We start from the raw sequence: 14,679 nt of genomic DNA on the forward strand, positions 1-14,679 counted from the left end.
GGTATGGAATGAGGGATTGGGAGGGGGTTGTGGGGGGGGGTCACAGTGTATGACACAACTCTTGGGGGCAGGCCACAATTACAAGAGGGACTTTACCTAACAACCGCAATCAGTGTAACCTAATTCTATGTGCCCACAATGAATCCCAAGCAATAAAAAAAAAAAAAAAAAAAATTTACTCAAAATGGAGCTAAGACTAAACATAGATTTAGGACTTTAAAAATCCTAGAAGAAAAAGATAAAAAGAAAAGCTTCATGTCATTAAATTTGGATATGACATAAAACTTAGACCACAAAGGAAAATGAAATAACTTTTTTAAAAATCTCCAAATAATTGACTACATAGAATTCTTAGAAGCAGATTTGTTTTTACCATTTAGAAGAATTTGTGGTTAATAAATTTCTGAAAACTTCTTACTGAGTCAGTCTTTTGGAAAATTAAATTTTCATTCTTGATGTTGAAAATATTCAATGAGAGAGGCTGTTGTTTACATTTAAATTACATCACTATGTAGCTTTATTGGCAGAAAGAGCATCAATTTCAGTGGAGTCTTTTTTTAAACCAATTTTCTTTGAAATTTATCTATTATGGTGGAAATAGTTAGAATAATGTAGTACTATTTTTAATTCTCTTAATACCTCATCATTTTCTATTTTCTCATCCTCTATACAAAATTTTCTATTTTACAGCAGAAATAATATTTCTTCTTGCACTTATAACATTTTAGCCTACTTAATTTTAACAGATTAATTTTTATATTAATAGAATGTCCATTAAAACACAATTACTAAAATACAATTATGTTTATATATATTTATTTCTAGATAATTAAAAGTAAATGAACTTAGTTGTTACACAATGTTTAAAGACATAATTAAAGTAGTTTTGTTTTTTTTTTCTTTTTTGGTACTCAGTGACTTCATTGAGGTACATATAAATGGCTGAGAATATAAATAGCAATATGAAATGCCAAATTTAGCCAATGTGTTAATAGCAACATTGAAGAACAGCAGCTCCTAATTTAGCAGCCTAGGTTAATTGAGATGTTTTTAGACCACAAGGTGTTTTAATGGTTCAACTTGAACATACTTTTTATGTTTTTGTGAGTAATATATTTTATTATTATTATTAATCATAGCTGTGTAGATTAATGTGATCATGGGGCATCATACACTGGTTTTATAGACCGTTTGACACATTTTCATCACACTGGTTAACATAGCCTACCTGGCATTTTCTTAGTTATTGTGTTAAGACATTTATATTCTACATTTATTAAGTTTCACATGTACCCTTGTAAGATGCACCACAGGTGTAATCCCACCAATCACTCTCCCTCCGCCCATCCTCCCTGCTCCTTCCCCTCCTTCTCCCCCTTCCCTCTATTCTCAGGTTATAACTGGGTTATAGCTTTCATGTGAAAGCCATAAATTAGTTTCATAGTAGGGCTGGGTACATTGGGTACTTTTTCTTCCATTCTTGAGACACTTTGCTAAGAAGAGTATGTTCCAGCTCCATCCATGTAAACACGAAAGAGGTAAAGTCTCCATCTTTCTTTAAGGCTGCATAATATAATGTGGTGTACATATACCACAGTTTATTAATCCGTTCGTGGATTGATGGGCACTTGGGCTTTTTCCATGACTTAGCAATTATGAATTGGGCTGCAATAAACAATCTGGTACAAATATCTTTGTTATGATGTGATTTTTGGTCTTCTGGGTATATACCTAGTAGAGGAGTTATAGGATTGAATGGCAGATCTATTTTTAGATCTCTAAGTGTTCTCCAAACATCTTTCCAAAAGGAATGTATTAATTTGCATTCCCACCAGCAGTGTAGAAGTGTTCCCTTTTCTCCACATCCACGCCAACATCTCTGGTCTTGGGATTTTGTGATATGGGCTAATCTTACTGGAGTTCGATGATATCTCAAAGTAGTTTTGATTTGTATTTCTCTGATGATTAAAGATGATGAGCATTTTTTCATATGTCTGTAGGCCGCGTGCCTGTCTTCTTTAGAGAAGTTTCTCTTCAAGTCCCTTGCCCAGCCTGCGATGGGATCACTTGTTTTGTTCTTGCTTATACATTTGAGTTTTCTGTGGATTCTGGTTATTAAACCTTTGTCAGAGACATAACCTGCAAATATCTTCTCCCATTCTGAGGGTTGTTTGCTTGTTTTAATTACTGTGTTCTTGGCTGTGCAGAAGCTTTTTAGTTTGATCAGGTCTCAGTACTGTATTGTTGAAGCTGCTTCAATTGCCCAGGGGGTCCTCCTCATAAAATACTCGCCCAGACCGATTTCTTCAAGGGTTTTCCCTGCACTCTCTTCTAGTATTTTTATAGTTTCGTGTCTTAAGTTTAAAACTTTAATCCAGTGAGTATATCTTAGTTAATGGTGAAAGGTGTAGGTCCAGTTTCAGTCTTCTACAGGTTGCCAGCCAGTTCACCCAGCACCATTTGTTAAATAGGGGATCTTTTCCCCACTGAATGTTTTTAATTGGCTTGTCAAAGATCAAAAAACAGTAAGTAGCTGCATTCATCTCTTGGTTCTCTATTCTGTTCCAGACATCTACTTCTCTGTTTTTGTGCCAGTACCATGCTGTTTTGATCACTATTGATTTATAGTATAGTCTGAGGTCTGATAGCGTGATTCTTCCTGCTTTGTTTTTATTTCTGAGTAATGTCTTGGCTCTTTGAGGTTTTTTCAGATTCCATATAAAACGAAGTATTATTTTTTCAAGATCTTTAAAGAATGACATGGAGCTTTAATAGGGATTGCATTAAAATTGTATATTGCTTTGGATAATATGGACATTTTAACAATGTTGATTCTTCCTAGCCATGAGCATGGTATGTTTTTCCATTTGTTAACATTTTCAGCTATTTCTTCTCTTAGAGTTTCATAGTTCTCGTTATAGAGATCTTTGACGTCCTTTGTTAGATAAACTCCCAAATATTTCATCTTCTTTGGCACTACTGTGAATGTGATAGAGTCCTTAACTGTTTTTTCAGCTTGACTATTGTTGGTATATATAAAGGCTACCGATTTATGAATGTTGATTTTGTAACCTGAGACGCTGCTGTATTCCTTGATCACTTCTAAGAGTTTTTGTAGTAGAGTCCCTGGTGTTTTCCAGATATACAATCATATCATCTGCGAAGAGCGAAAGTTTGATCTCTTCTGACCCTATGTGGATACCCTTGATCGCCTTTTCTTCCCTAATTGCGGTGGCTAAAACTTCCATTACAATGTTAAAGAGCAGTGGAGACAATGGGCAGCTTTGTCTTGTTCCTGATCTGAGTGGAAATGATTTCAGTTTAACTCCATTCAATACGACATTGGCTATGGGTTTGCTGTAGATGGCCTCTGTCAGTTAAGAAATGTCTCTTCGATACCAATTTTCTTAAGTGTTCTGATTATGAAGTGATGCTGGATATTATCAAAAGGTTTTTCTGCATCAATTGAGAGAATCATATGGTCTTTGTTTTTTAATTTGTTTATGTGCTGAATTATACTTATAGATTTATGTATATTGAACCAGCCTTGAGATCCTGGGATAAAACCGACTTGGTCATGATGTATAATTTGTTTGATGTGTTGCTGGATTCTGTGTGTTAGGATCTTGTTGAATATTTTTTCATCTATATTCATTAGTGATATTGATCTATAATTTTCTTTTCTTGTTGGGTCTCCTGGTTTGGGGATTCAGGGTAATGTTTGCTTCATAGAACATGTTGGGTAGTCTTCCTTCTTTTTTTACATTTTGGAACAGGTTGAGTAATAATAGGTACTAATTCCTCTTTAAAGGTTTGGTAGAATTCTGACGTGAAGCCATCTGGTTCCGGTCTTTTCTTTTTAGGGAGATTTTGTATGGTTGATGCTATTTCAGAACTTGATATGGGCCTGTTCAACATTTCCACTTGATTCTGGCTAAGTCTTGGAAGGTGACATCCTTCCAAGTATTGGTCAATTTCCTTCAGATTTTCATATTTCTGAGAATAAAGTTTCTTGTAATATTCATTAAGGATTTTTTGAATTTCTGAGGAGTCTGTTATTTTGTCTTTGTCGTTTCTGATTGATGAGATTAGAGATTTTACTCTTTTTTTCCTGGTTAGGTTAGTCAAAGTTTTATCTATTTTATTGACCTTTTCAAAAAACCAACTTTTTGATTTATTGATCTGTTGTATAATTCTTTTGTTTTCAATTTCATTTAATTCTGCTCTAATTTTGGTTATTTCTTTTCTTCTACTGGATTTGGGGTTGGAACGTTCTTCCTTTTCCAGTTGCTTGAGATGTCCCATTAAGTTATTAACTTCCTCTCTTTCCGTTTTCTAGAGGAAGGCTTGCAGTGCTATAAATTTCCCTCTTAGGACTGCCTTTGCGGTATCCCAGAGGTTCTGATAATTCGTGTCTTCATTGTCGTTTTGTTCCAAAAAATTGGCAATTTCCTTCTTAATCTCATTTCTGACCCAGCTATTGTTCAGCATAAGGTTATTTAATTCCCATGTTTTTGTATGAGTATGCAGATTCCTGATACTGAGTTACTGAGTTCAACTTTTATTCCTTGGTGGAATATTTCTGCATTGACTGAGGTCTTAATAGATTAAGGTTCATAATTATGTTTTTAAAATTTTTATACTTTAAACATTTCATTATTTTTAAAAGGAATAATAATTTCTACATATGAGGCACATATTTGTGCATAAATTTAAATATTAATGTTAAAGTTAATGTTAAAAAATCCAGTTGAAGAAACAAGTCCAGATTCTTATAAAGCTCTGATTTATTATACTGAAGTTATATGCAAATGCCATTTTATGTACTGAGAAATCAGTGTCTTTCACATCCCTGTCTTTTCTGCCACTGGCTGCCTCTAGAACTTCTGAGAGATTCCAGAATTTTAAAACACCACACAATACATCCACCCCATTTTTTAAATCCATTCCTTTATGGTCTTCAACTTCTTGCCACCAAAAATGACTGTGAGATAACTATCCTTTTAGATTTTCTTGATTATAAATGTTCTATCTGTTGTACATTTTGTAGCTGAGGGTCCCTTCTTTTTCTTATTTACAGTTCTTTGTATATTCTAGATATTAAGTTCATACTGGCTTTACAATCTGTCAACGAGGTGTTAAACCTTTGTTCATAATGGACTTAAGTATACCAGCAGGAGTTGTAAACTTTGATATAATTAAGTCATCTTTTTTTACCTTCATGATTCATAATTTTAGGGTTTTAGTTATGCAGTTATTTCCCTTAATCCAACTTCAGATCATAAAAACATTTCTCTACATTATCTTCTAATAACTTTACAGTTTTAACTTTCACATTTAGATTTTGAGTCCATCATAATTCTATCTTCATAAGATGTTAGCTAGATACAGAGTTTTATTTTTCTCCATAGAAGAGAAGAGCTATTTTTATCTGCACGGTGATAGTTCCTTTTTCACAATGGTCTATAAATTTACCTTAATAATAAACTTTTCTTGTACACATACATTAATTCCTCTGAAGTCTTTATTTTGTTCAATTGCTCAGTTTGCCTGTTTTTAAATCCAGGCATTCATACACTGTGTAATGACATTACTGTGGGCAACAAACTATATACAACAGTGGTTTCTTAAGATTACAATACTGTATTTTTATAGTAACTCTTCTATGTCTGGATGTGTTTAGATATATAAATACTTAGCTTTGTGTTATAGTTGCCTACAGTATTCAGTATTGTAATATGCTGCACAGGTTTGTGAGTTCAGAATATATGTTATGCCATACGGCCTAGGTAGGTAGTAGGCTAAACCATTCCGGTTTGTGCAAATACACTCTATAATGTTTATACACGACAGAATCGCACTCATGGCTATAGTATACTGTTTTTCAGATTTTGGCCTCATATGACAAATATCTGGTAGGACACATTTAATTTCTCTTTCAAAGTTAACTGAGCTATTTGCGTGTCTTTATTCTCTCACATGTTAGTTTATTGAATTCCTTAGAAAAATCCAAGAAATTTTTGTTTGGGTTGCCTTGAATTCATATCATTAAAATTAACATTATTATAATACAAAGTTATTCAGTCTAATAACATGGAATATATTCTCATTTATTCAGATCAATTTGTGTTTTTTATCAGTTTAAAAAAAATTTTCCCCTTACAGTATCTGCGTTTTCTTTGTTATTTCTGGATACTTTATAATTTTTGGTGTTATTGTGATTTCTTACTTCCCTTCATAATTTCTATTTGGTTATATATGGTATAGAGAGATCTTTCTAAGGTGGTCGTATATCTATCAATTTTATTAACATTTACTGCTATTTACGATCGTTTAAAGCATTTTACTGCGTTTTCTAGATATATCATTGATATTATCTCTGAATAAAAGACGATTATTTCTAACTTTTTGATTCTTAAAACACTTAGAACAGAACTGGTTAGAAATTAAGCAGTAGTGATAAAAAGGAGAATTCTTACGTTGCACTCCCTCATAAAGAGAATTCACCTAAACCTTTTCTTTAACTATTTTATTTCTCCCCTGCCACCACTTCCCCCTCCTCCATCACGTATAAGCATTAACAAGTAGATGAGAGCTTTGGATTTATTAACAAAAAACAGGTATTGAACTTCATTACATGCTTTTTCTTTCTCAGTCTTTTAAGGTAATGAGTTTCCTCTTTTATCTATTGATGTGGAAACTGACATTAAAATAGACATTGTGATGTGAGGTGGAACCATTCTTATTCCGAGCATATATCCTACCTAATCCTGATTAGTTATTTTCAATACATTTTTGGATTTATTTTGCTTACAGTTTATTTAGAACTTTTTTTTTTTCCAGTTTTTGGCCAGGGCTGGGTTTGAACCCACCACCTCTGGCATATGAGGCTGGAGCCCTACTCCTTTGAGCCACAGGAGCTGCCCTATTTAGAACTTTTTTATTCATATATTTACTGAATGAACACAATGACTATACTTTTCCTGTTCCAATTTCAACATTTTGTAATTTTCAATGATTGATTAATTCCATCTAAGTTTTTATATTTATTAACATATAATTTTTTACAAATTCCCCTTGGCCATTTAAACTTTCTATTATACCTGTGGTTATTACTTTTTTTTCCATTTCTGTTTTGTTTATTTTCATATGTTCCCGTGTTGTTCACCATTAAGTCTTATTAATCTTTTAAAAGAACTATCTTTTAATTTTGTTAGTACTATCTATTGATTTTTAAAAGTTATTCCATTGTTTTCTATCTTTATTTTTCTATCGTGTTTCTTTAGGTTTTCTTTGGTGCTAATTTTTAAACTTCCTTTTTTTTGACATTAACCCTCTGTCAAAAATGTAATTCTTATTTTAGGGTACAGGAATAAAGGAATAGATAAAACTTACAAGTAAAGAAAATATACTATAAAAACCTTGATAAGAGTTTTTTCAGTGAAAGTTATCATAACATTAAAACTTGATTTCAAATATAACAAAAGAGAGAAGATCACAAACAAAAATGTGTATAGATTTTCTAAACATACGTGAAATAGTATTTAGGCAGTAGGGTTCCTGCTGATAACTAGCAGGAAGTATCAAAGTATTATCTACTTGGGAAAAAGTCTTTAATATACAATTATACAAATAACAAGCCCAAATAGCAATTTAATAATGACTGGAATTTTTCTTAATTCCAAAATAAAGCCTTGATTAAAGCGTTCGTACCCTATGTTCTTCTTATCGTTACTTGAGACATTAAGGAACTATATACAACAAGTGAATTTATTTTCACCATTGGGATAACATATTGTACCTCTCTGCCAATGTTAATTGAAAACTTTCCATGTCAAAACAATTTGACAGCGATATAAACAATTAAATGAATTTGCAATGATCTTTCATTACAGTCCTTTAAAAAACACATGTTAATTCATGCTGTTTACCTTAAGATTACAGTGTGTAGAATACAAATATAAATAGTTGGGTTGACTTTCAAAGTAATGTTGAATCTCTCACTTTATCATTAATCCCACTATTACTGAGAAATTCATGTCATAGTCCCTACCATGAATTAATGATTGAGTGTCAGAAGTTAATGAAAACTTTTCCTGTTACAATGTCCATTGCTGGCAATGAATGTACCCAAACCCACCAAGGAAGTCATTGTTTTTGCACAATATGTGAGGATTGGAACTTTTTCAAAAGATTAGTAAAATAAAAAATGAAATTATCTTTGACATTTCCTGATACCTGCATTAATATTGTATGCCTATTTAAAACATGCTCCCAGAATGCACATGAGTAAAAATATGTTAAAATCAAGTAGACTTCATTGTTTATAGATCACTTCTAGTCCAAGCTTAAAGTTCAAAGGTGGAATGATCAAAATATTCATTTTCTCAGACTGTCTTCTGCTAGGATGTTAACAGTGGCATCAGCAAGTAATTGTCATGATACCACTGTTTTGTTTTCTCTGAATTCTTTTTACATGTTCACACATGAAAAGAATTATTTGGTGGTCGTCTCTTTTTTTTGCAGCTGGTAAGTATGCTAATAGTGCTAAGACAGACCCATTGAACTGAGAGTGCTGGGAACCCATTTTCTATTTGAATGCATTAAAAAATGTGACCATTGCTATAAACATAAGAATGAACAGGAATATTTTGCCCAGTGAAGAGGACCTGGGGAGAGCCAGAAGAATATTGTTTACTAAACTTAAATAGAAGCTGAAAATTTTCCCTTTCATATAAGGTACCTGGTGCACATTCCATGTCTACAAGCTACTGTGTAATTATATTTTGAACACTCTTTTCATTTGAAGTCATCCCAGGAGGTGGGTCATTTTGCAAAGCTAACAGTTCCTTTTGTAGTTGTTTCTGCATTGACGCCATGATGGAGCCATCTACCTAGGTCTGGGGAGGCCAGAGGTACCTTAACTTCCAGAGTTAAATTTTAGTTGCTGGTTTTTAATCAGTTAATCTGTAGAATTTATTAAAGTTACTTTTGTGGCCTAATTAGTCAATTTTTGTATATCCCTCTCACATGCTCAGAAAAGATCGTGCGTTTTGGTTGTTTCAGAGTTCATTATATATCTAATACCTTGAATTTGTTAATTAAATTGCTAGGGTTTTAAAAATATGTTTGCTGACTTTTGTTTGATCTCTAAGTTTCTGAGAATGGATATATAAAAATACTCCTGCTAATAATTATTGATAAACAGATTTCTGCTTACAGAATTTTCTAGTAGAAATGATGCTGTCTTGTTAGAATAAGTGAGGCCAAATTTCCTACTCTATTATGTTTTTTTTATCACTACATGATATTTTTTCTCTCTCCCTTATCCCTTATGCTAACTTTTGTCTTGAATTAAAATTTGCCAGATATTAAGATTTCTATTATAACTTTCCCTTGGTTAATATTTTTAATCTCTTTTTCATCCTTTTATTTTTAGTTTTTTCCTATTTTTTATTTTAAATTTGTTTTTTGTAAACAACATATTATTAGATTGTACATTTTTTTCTTTTTTTAATTAAATCATAGCTATGTATATTAGTGCAATCATGGGGCACCATACACTGGTTTTATATACCATTTGAAACATTTTCATCACACTGGTTAACATAGTCTTCATGGCATTTTCTCAGTTATTGTGTTAAGACATTTATATTCTACATTTAGTAAGTTTCACATGTACCCTTGTAAGATGCACTGTAGATTGTACGTTTTTTAAATCCTCTGGCTTACTTGCTTTGCCTCCAGTGTCTTTCAATAGCTGCAATGTTTTTTCTTTGGTTTTCCTTCTTTTTTAAAAAAATAATTTTACATAAGGTTTTACAGATATTCTCAGGAGGAGGATTGGTTTGATACTAGCCACTCTATCATTTCCAGAAACAAGAGAAATGAATTTTTAAATTAAAAAAATCGTCATTTTATTTGTTTGAGCTAAAGGAGATTAGAGCCTTTTTTTTTTTTTTTCAGGAAACAGGATATTTTTAAATAGAAGTCTTACTAGCAGTTAATGCATTAAATCAGAATTTTTTAAATGTAAATAAATATAATTCACCAATCATTCTTATCTTTGTGTGATTTTTAATCTCAAAATCTTCTTTAGTACAAATGTTAAGTACTATTTCTGAAAATTTGCATTTTGAATGAAAATTAAAATCTCTTGCATTCCCCACCAGACTAACTAAGCACAGGGCATTACACACATAGTAAAGGATCATCCTGGACACAGACGTCTAATACAGAGGCTTCCAAGTACACAAATATCAGAAAGCCCTCCCCTTGACATTGTCTCAATTTATAAATCTACTAAATCCATACTGTTAGTGATAGTTGTACCTGTATTAGTAGCTTAGTTTTGCATCCTCTGATTAAATCATTACCAAAAAAATCAAGTGTTAAATTTTATTTGGCTGCATCACCTAGTACTGATTGTGAAAATGGCAAAACTCTTCCAATGGTCTATTGTTGTTTTGTCTATTTATACATACTTTTTGATGCTCATGAAGACTGGAGCTTGTCAGAAGGAGGGCCTGTGTCTGTACTGAAGAGCTCTGCATTCTCAGCTTCTGGTGTAGTCTCTGGCACCTGGGAGGTTCACCCATGTAGGGCTCTGTAGTCCCTTCATCATATCAGTCATCTTACCCATAAAAGTTTTAGAATTTTAAGCCTTGTTTTTATCAATTTACCATGTCTCTACCACTAGAATTAAGGCTGATAGATCAATTCTTGTGCAAAGTATTTATAAAGACCTCCATTGAAAAGTTTATCGCAGCCCAATTCATAATCGCTAAGTCATGGAAGCAGCCCAAGTGCCCATTGACCCATGAATGAACTAGCAAATTGTGGTACATGTATACAATGGAATATTATGCAGCCTTAAAGAAAGATGGAGACTTTACCTCTTTCATGTTTACATGGATGGAGCTGGAACATATTCTTAGCAAAGTATCTCAGGAATGGAAGAAAAAGTATACAATATACTCAGCCCTATTATGAAGCTAATTTATAGCTTTCACATGAAGGCTATAACCCAACTATAGCACAAGAATATGGGGAAGGGGCCAAGGGAGTGGAAGGGAGGGGCGAGGTGAGGGTGGAGGGAAGGTAATAGGTGGGGCCACACCTACGGTGCATCTTAGAATGGGTACAGGCGAAACTTACTAGATGCAGAATACAAATGTCTACATACAATAACTAAGAAAATGCCATGAAGGCTACATTGAACAGTTTGATGAGATTATTTCAGATTGTATATGAAACCAGCACATTGTACCCCTTGATTGCACTAATGAACATAGCTATGATTTAACAATAAAAATAAATAAAAAATAAAAAAAACAAAGTTAGGTGCAAAAAAAAAAGACCTCTGTTGAATATGGCTTTGTAAATTTTATCTCCTGTAAATGAATGTTGATTGGCATAAAGTAGTTGTGTGTATTAAATGTATAAAGTGACTTTAAAATTTTCATAAAAAAACTTTTTCCCCTTGGGCGGTGCCTGTGGCTCAGCGGGTAGGGCGCCGGTCCCATATGCCGGAGGTGGCGGGTTCAAACCCAGCCCCGGCCAAATTAAAAAAAAAAAAAAAAACTTTTTCCCCCTTAACAATTACCTAATCTATTTAAAAATACCTTTTAGATGACAAAGAATTGCTAAAAAGGAATACTGAGAGAAAAAGGTAAATACAGGCAGTAGATCCTCTGGCCCACACGCACACTGGGTCAGGAAGAGACCAGTAAAAAAACACTGGCAAGTAAAGTCCCCAGCCAATTTTAGCAAAACCCAAGATAAGACCTTGAGCTTCTCAGTTCACCACCTCCTTTTCACAGTGGTAACAAGAAAGAAAATAGATGAGATGTGCATATGTTTGAGACTGTGTGATTTATTTGCACTAGCTACAATCAAAGATGTAGCAGAAATTAGAAAGTGTAAATGGCATCCTGAGTTTCTGTGCACACTGGGGCACTTTAACTATGTGCACACAAAAACCCAACCCAAACCCTTGTGGCAAATACTGAAGATGAGATTGGGAGAAACTTGCTCAATAGACAAAAGGTGTGTCTATTTTTGTCTATTGAGCAAGTTTCTCCCAATCTCTTCTTCAGTATTTGCCACAAGATGACTAGATTACTTGTTGTCCGTGCTTTATTAACTTTCCACATTAGTTATGTACAGCTGTTCCATTTTACTATTACGACATGTAGAGGGTGAACTTTTAGTGACGTAATTAGGATTGTGTTAGTTTACTGAGGCAGATGGCGCCATTTTTTCCTAGGAACTCAGTTCTATTTGGTTGAACTCCATCTATGGTCTTGACTTGTCCCATACTTAAAGTCACAAGTGTTGGTAAATGATAGAATGTGTGTGTTTCCTATGACTAGAAACCATTCTTCAACATTCTTCAAGTGTGTTCTGTTTTTCATTTATTAAAAATATAGCCATAATGATCTTTTATAATACCTTATATTAAATCATATATTTATACATACATATACAACTCTAATACCAACACTATGTAGTTCTTTAACATACATATTTAAAACATTATTACTTTCCCAGAATAAAAAAATTCTGATATGATAAAATTCTCTTCTCTCTATTATTTCCCAGATAATTCCTTTGCTCTGTTTGATTAAAATAGATAAGGTACAGAAAAAAAAAAAGGCTAACTGCTAAAGCTAAAGAATAAGTTACCTAGGCTTTACAGTAAACACAGTCATCTATGTGGTTTGCATGTTAGAGTAAGTTTTTGTCCTCATATCTCTGATAGAAAAGTCTTAATGTATTTCACATACTTTTTATAAAACTATTAGATATTCCATCTTCATTTCATATAATGTGAATTTGACCGAATAGCAGACACTATTTGAACAGAAAGTAGTAGCCACCATGGGGTTATCATGTCTAAATTGAAAGACAATGCAGAATATTTTATTACTCAAATTTAGAAAATATGCATTACTGAAGTTATTAGTGTCTAAAATAAGTATAATTATAATCTATTAATTCACATACAGTAGAACGTCTGTATGTTAACTGCCCACAGGACTGTAACACACTAGTCAACCCATGTAGGTGCTCAATGTAAGGAACTAGGCCTGCTGTACTATACATACATATGGTGCCTGTGTGGTCAATGAAAATTAGGTCAACTTAATAAGGTGGTCAGTGTGGGGAGGTGGTCAACTATGGAGGTTCTACTGTATACTATAGCATTTAGAAAAGCTTATAAGAAGGAATTAAGCCTCCATCAGTGAGGGTGAAGCTGCAGACTAATATGTTTTCAAATTTAGAAGGGAATTTCTAAAGAGGATATTTACCATAAAATGACAAGGTGAGAACAGATAGTAGACTTTATGTAACGTAGCTTTATTTTAAGGAATTATTTTTCAAAAATATGGCTTGCTAGAATGTGTGACTGAAATGAACTTAAAATCCATGATTAAAATTCTCATTTCTCAGTGTCTATTTTAGCGAAGTATTAGATCAAGTGTGTTTGACCTAGAGTGCATCTTCTAAGGGATTTTACACATAGGCCTCAGGGTCTTTGACCCTCCTAAAACTATATGCAAAATCTAAAAAAGGGAAAAGTTTCCAGGGAGAGATCCTATATCTTATATCATATTTTCAAAAAGGTCTCTAATGACTCCTCTCTCCCTCCAAAAAGTTACGAACTAGTGGAGAAAATGATTTCCTAGAGCTCTTTGCTACCAGTACTAGGAGTGAAGGATGCACATAAATTTCCTTCTTTAATGCCAGGAATAGTGAGCAAAAGTAATCTGTATAAATTGATATGAACGGCAAATGGAATAAATTGCAAACAAATAAGATCCCACTGCCTCCTTTTTAAACATTTGTACCTAAATAAATGATCATTTTTTACATAATTCTTCCTTGAGAAGTTTTCCTAATAAGATTGGGGTGCACAGCCAGGAAAATTATTGAACTCTTACTTAGAGGTGATATACTTTAATCTTCCTAAATAGCATTTGAATGTAAAATCACTAACCCAAGAGAAAAATCCCATTTTTGATAGTATGATTCAGAAAGCTTGGTTCTGCAAATAAAGTTGACTTACGTGACATTCAAAACTACCCTGTTTCCCCGAAAATAAGACATTCTCGGAAAATAAGACCTACTTACAGGAAAGATAAGACGTCCCCTGAAAATAAGACCTAGCGCATCTTTGGGAGCACACCTTAAAATAATTTCGGGGAAACAGGGTAGATTTTCTTTGTCTTGCTGAAGCATTGTTGTTAACACTGCTCTCATTGTACTTTAGTAAGGTTATTGAAAGATTAAAACTTAGGTTTCATTATCAGAAAAGCTAAAACTATTGTTATGATAGCTTGGTTTTTGTGTTATAGGTTTGGCTTACAGAGAAGTAGGTTATAAGCTAAATAAATGAGTCATTTAACAAAGCCTGTTTATGACCTTTTTAAATTCAGAAAACATGCTGCTGTTAATTCATTTTTTTGTAGGATCCTAAGTCAACATGTCTTTATGCCTCTTGAGTAATCCTTGGCACAGCACAGAGCAGCAAATCATATTTTATTTCTGCAAGATGGCAGAAGCCACGGAGTTATCTGATACTTTTACATCACTTCTCCAAGTTCTCACTTGCAAATCTATGATCTAGAGATTATGATGAAATTTTAGAGTTGGCCTTTGCCAGTAATAATCAAT

General features: G+C 33.2%; 1 pseudogene; it reads right to left on the reverse strand.

Annotated features, from left to right (window-relative positions):
• Nucleotides 1-8,402: 8,402 nt before the first annotated feature.
• LOC128591359 (ubiquitin-conjugating enzyme E2 W-like) lies at nucleotides 8,403-8,915 on the reverse strand (annotated as a pseudogene).
• Between the last annotated feature and the right edge of the window lie 5,764 nt (nucleotides 8,916-14,679).

The sequence above is a fragment of the Nycticebus coucang genome, chromosome 8 (genome assembly GCF_027406575.1).
Source record: "Nycticebus coucang isolate mNycCou1 chromosome 8, mNycCou1.pri, whole genome shotgun sequence".
Lineage (NCBI taxonomy): Eukaryota > Metazoa > Chordata > Mammalia > Primates > Lorisidae > Nycticebus > Nycticebus coucang.